We start from the raw sequence: 6,000 nt of genomic DNA on the forward strand, positions 1-6,000 counted from the left end.
ACAAAATCTTGTGTATCTACAATTTCTGGAAAGATAACACAAAGAACTGCTAATAGTGACTGCTTCTGTGGAGGGGAACTTTGATCAGACAAGCAGAGATAGGACCTGCTTTTCACTATACACCATTTTGTTATTTAAAATTTTATGCTAGTAAATGTGTTACCTATTCAAATGAATAATTTTTTAAAGGGAGGGAAAAACCAAACTGAAAAAAGGAAGAAAAAAAACAGGAACAACATAATTAGCCCTCCTTAATATCTCAGCTTAATACATCAAACATCATCTTAAAATGTCATTTCTGTATTTTTAGCTTTTTTCCTTTAGGTGGCAGCAATTGCATTTTTTTTTATACTATCTATCTGTCTAGCCTTGAGGATCAGTTCAACAGTAGTGTTTGGATTTCTTATTTTCCCTTTTCATAAGTAAAATATCTTAAAATGTTTAAGTATATATTGATGAAATGCATGGTCTGGAAATGTGCCCAAGTATTGTTATGCAAAATAATAATAATAAGTTTAAAAGCATGTTACAAATTTGTGGAAATGTAAAACAGACTGGGAAGATATTCCTCAAAATGTTGACAGTGATTACCTCTGGGTAGTAGAACAATTAACAGGTGAATTTGTTTTTCTCTTTGAGCCTTTCCAAATTTTCTACAATGAACATGGTATTTTTGGATTTTTTTTTTTTTTTTTTTTGCGGTCCACGGGCCCCTCACCGCTGCGGCCTCTCCCGGCACAGGCTCCGGACGCACAGGCCCAGCAGCCACGGCCCACGGGCCGAGCCGCTCCGCGGCATGCGGGACCCTCCCGGACCGGGGCACGAACCCGCATCCCCCGCACCGGCAGGCGGACTCCCAACCACGGCGCCACCAGGGAAGCCCTGAACATGGTATTTTTAAAAACCTTGTTTATCCTCCAAGCCTGATGGGCTTAAGTGTCATCTGGCATCCAAACATTTCCAATATCACTGAGCTCTTTAATTTTTTAACTGTGAGTGAGACATTCTAGTTATAATCAATTCTGAGGGGATGTGGCAAGGATACCTATAAGCTCTCCACTAAACTGGGAGGCCAAGCCTCACAAACATTTGCACCTCTGTTGCCTAGCACACATCTGGTCCATTTCAGGTATTCAAAGACCATTTGTAGCACTGTTAAATTGCAGTGAGTTTTCAGGGAAAGGTAAGAAGCTTCCTAACCAATTCCTTATTCCTGGAGTAGTGAGGGGTAGTCCTTGTAGAGCTATTTCTGATGGCTAGCAGAAAGCGTTCTCCCATCTCAAATAAGTAGGGCCACAGCATGACTCCTGATCCCCAGAGGAGCCTGTGGGATGGTGAGTAGATCTGCCAGGTGAGTCATTTCAGTGGGACAGTGCAGGTGGACTCTGTGCTGGCTCAGGAAAATGACACCATCTCTGCTCTTTGAAAAGGTGCATCAGCATATTTATCTGTGAGACAGAAAACAAATCTGGTGTGCGATTTATAAATCCCTCAAATACAGGAATGCAAATTGGCATGGGACACCAAAGGAGAAGAGTGAGAATAAAAAGGTCAGGTGCCATATGACCCAGCACTTCCATTTCTGGGTATATAACCATAAGGAATGACAGCAGGGATTTGAACAGATATTTGTACACCCATGTTCATAGCAGCATTACTCACAATAGCCGAAAAGTGAAAGCAACCTGTGTCCAACAACAGACGAACAGATAAACAAAATGTATATACATACAGTGGAATATTATTCAGTCTTTAAAAGGAATGAAGTTCTAACACATGCTACATTGAAACTTGAGGACATTATACTAAGTGAAATAAGCCAGTCACAGAAGGACAGATATTGTATGATTCCACTTATCCAAGGCATCTAGAGTAGTCAAATTCATAGGGACAGAACATAGAATGATGTTTGCTAGGGACTGGGGTAGAGGGAGAAATGGGGAATTATTGTTTAATGGGTACAGAGTTTCAATTTTTCCAGATGAAAAGAGTTCTGGAGGTGGATGGTGTTGATGGTTACACAATAATGTGAATATACTTAAAGCCACTGAACTGTACATTTAAAATTGGTTGAAATGGTAAATGTTATATATATTTTATTGCCAAAAAATGCCTATATATGGAATGAGGAAGTAAGAAATATTTTCCTATATTTTACCAATATCTTAACAAGAAGAAGCTGAATGTTTATTCCAAAACTGTTCTGTAATATAGACTTGAATTATTTGTGAATGTTAATAATGTTTGCTAACATCTAATGAGTCAGGAACTGTTTAAGGGATTTATGTACATTATCTTAATTCTCAAAACATATGAGGTAGCCTGTGAGGTAAATACTTTTTATTACGGTCATTTTCAAGTTCAGAAAAGTGAGGCTTAGAAACTTTAAATCATTTTGCCAGGGTGCAGGGTTAGTACCTGGTAGAGCCCAGATTTGACAGATTTATTACTGTTAAGCATATTGCTCTTTTCAGAGTTTGGATTCTGCTTTTTATAATAAAAAGTTTTTTGATTTTCTTAGCCTTAACACTTTGTCCTTAAACACTTAAGAAATTTCTAAGGAAAGAAATCTGAATCAGGAGAATCCAAATGATATTGATAGGCCAGAGGATATGAGTTGAACAGCAGTCCTTACCAAATTGTGCCTAAAACAATACCAAATTGTGCCTAAAACAATACCTTGGCAAGTAGCCCCACAAATTTACTATGGAGTTGGGGTACTCAAGTCTAAGTCCAAAGGTAAGGGGACTGGAAAAGCAACAATGACCAATATTCCTTTTGGGGTAAAACTAATTTTGTAAAATAATTCTAAAATATCACTTTAATTTTTTTTTAACTTTCAGACTTTATAACTGTAATTTCTGGCACGTTGTTCAGCATTACCTTTTTCAATAAGCATAACTGGGCAAAACATTTGAATAAACTAAGGAATTCAGAGATTAATTCGTCTGTTAATTTATGGGACTCCATCTTCCCCCAAAGGATTAACTGGATGTGCTACTGCATTTGCTTTTCAAACACGTTTTAATACACACACACACACACAAAATGGTGGATTATGCACATGCATTTACCTCTACTACCTGCCATATTCCCATGAAAGTGACAGAAAATGTCTTTAAAGAGAATGAGATAATAACAGGAATAGGAAACAAGAAATAGTGTCATCAGCAGATGAGAAGTTTTGAGAAATTTCTGAAAGACAGAAAGCAGTTGGATGGACTGAGAGAAAGTGTATGGAAAACTTCAGGCCAGGGCACGAGAAACAAGCATGTGTTTTCCTAAGGGGGCCCCAGATGGGAGCTCACACTCAGTCAACAATATGCTGATGGGCTGTGGGGCTATGGTAAGTGGCCTCATTAAAAAACTAGATTCAGTGCCTAGGGCCAGCTGAGCCACTTTCCTTTGACCTGTGCAAACAGAGCTTGGCAGCTGAGACTTTTGCCCTTGGGCTAAAAGCCAGCCCACTGCCCTCTACGAAGCAAGCCAACACCTCAGAGAGGGTTCTTGGTGAGGATTTTGTGGCCTAAGGTGTAAAGGATAATGATAATGAAGAAATTCTGAATCTCTGCAATAAACTCAGAGTTCATTGTACTTAAATCAGACTCAAAATGCACCTCCACCCACTCCACCTGGAAACTTCTGGTTCCCCCAGCCTGCTTGCTTTCTTTTTGCCCACAGGAGGCCCTATAGAGAAGCTTTCCTGTCCGTAAACCCCACCTACTTATACAAAAGCTGTCAGTCATTCTATTCAAGAGCTTCTTGGGGAAACAAATCTAAACAATTGAAGAGGAAACCCACAAAAGCTACCTCTACTAAATTAAGGTGTTTGTTTAGTTCTTAATTCATTCGTATAAATGGACAGCAGGGAACATCAAACTTGTGAGAAAAAACAATGCAAAAGTGAAAGACTTAGAAAAATAAATTAAATAACTGAGGCTGAAGGGAAAAGATAATCCAAGTGGTTAAAGAGAATTTTTTTAAAAACATGGGGCTTCCCTGGTGGTGCAGTGGTTGAGAATCTGCCTGCTAATGCAGGGGACACGGGTTCGAACCCTGGTCTGGGAGGATCCCACATGCTGCGGAGCAACTAGGCCTGTGAGCCACAACTACTGAGCCTGCGTGTCTGGTGCCTGTGCTCTGCAACAAGAGAGGCCGCGATAGTGAGAGGCCCGTGACCTGCAATGAAGAGTGGACCCCGCTTGCCACAACTAGAGAAAGCCCTCGCACAGAAACAAAGACCCAACACAGCAAAAATAAATAAAATAAATTAATAAACTCCTACCCCCAACATCTTCTTTAAAAAAAAAAACCAAAACAAAAAAACCACAATTAACACACACAAATCAATCACATTCCTAATACCTATATTAGTCAATTAAGAAAATTAATATTTAAAACATTTCCAATAAGAGCAATAAAAATGTTAATTGTATTGTCAGCAGAATTTATAACCTACTGCATTCTTAAGACAATTATAGTCTGTGATAAAAAGTAACAATCAGAGAACTTGAAAGAGTTCTTAGAAACTAAAAATTAAAATTTCAGTGGAATTGCTAAATAATATAGACACAATAGATCAAGTTGGTTACCTGGAAGATAAAGTAAAGGAAATAAAAAGACAGAGAATATGAGAAAAAATGAACACACGTGGAAGTTAGTAATAAGAAATCTAATATTTATCTAAATGTGATTCTAGAAGGTATAGGGACTATGGAGAAAAAAAAAATAGTCAAGAAGATAATATAATAAATTTCCTTACACTAAAGAGTTTTTAGATTGACAAAGCCCACCAATTACAGAGCAGGAAAAACAAACAAAAGGACATCTAGACACTATGGTGAAATTTTAGAATTCTAAGAAGAGGAAGAAATCCTAAAAGCTTCCAAAGATGGGAGAAATAAAAAAGAACAATAATCAGACGGTCATCCAATTTCTTTTCAGCAATACTAGTACCAGAAGACAACTAATTAATAAAACAAATATATATTGAGTATATACTGTGTGTTAGACTCTATTTTAGATCCTTTGGATAAATCAATGAATCAAACAGACCACAATTCTGCCCTGGTGGATCTTATATTCTATTGGCAAAATGTCCAAAATCCTGAGGAGAAAAAATGAATCTTAGTATTCTAAATCTGGCCAAACTATCAATCAAATGTGAGGGCTAAAAAAGACATTTATCTATCTATCTATCTATCTATCTATGTACTGTGGTGAAGGAAAGAACAGCACTTATTGTAGGGTGCCAAGCAAGGAGAATGGGCAACACATACTCAAAAGACCAGAACTCCACAATAGCTTTTAGGCAAGGATTTTTAAAGGCAGTGTTTGGTGTGAGGGTCACCCAGTATGTGATCAGCTCATGGACATTTTTCTGATTGGTTGGTGGTGAGGTAACAGAGTGATATTTCAGGAATCTTAATCATCAACCTTCTTGTTCCAACCAGTCTGGGGTCTAAATGCTTGTGATCAGCATGTAGTCACCATCCTCCACCAAGTGGAGGGGGTCTTAGTTCCTGCAGAACAGCTCAAAGATATGTGTCAGGCTGTTATGTATATCCCTTGAGGAGGAACTAGGAACCTGTGACTCTGTTGTATCACTGAACTATTTATTAAGCTATCATTACTTTTCTTGCTTGACTGCTTTTCCTTTCTTTCTGCGTTCTCTCTCTTCTCTAATCAATAGCTTCTTCACTCCACTCTTTGGAACTCAAGGAAGGCCTAAGAGACTAAAGCCCTAAAAACAAGAGACATGGAGGGGCTTTTGTACCCAGGAGGGCCCCTCAGGGTCCTGGTTGGCTCCAATCTCACCCCCCTTTTTTGGATACTCTTCAATCCTGAGGGGAACAGGATGGGACAAAAAGGAAATAAAGTTTTGGATAGAGAGATTAATCATAAACTTGGCAGGTAAGCTCGATTTCAATCCCCACTCCTGTTTTAACATTCCCCAAACCTTTGAGAGAGCAGGTGACTATTGCTCTGGCTACTTCCTGC

Source organism: Lipotes vexillifer, unplaced genomic scaffold, assembly GCF_000442215.2.
Source record: "Lipotes vexillifer unplaced genomic scaffold, Lipotes_vexillifer_v1.1 scaffold1023, whole genome shotgun sequence".
NCBI lineage: Eukaryota > Metazoa > Chordata > Mammalia > Artiodactyla > Lipotidae > Lipotes > Lipotes vexillifer.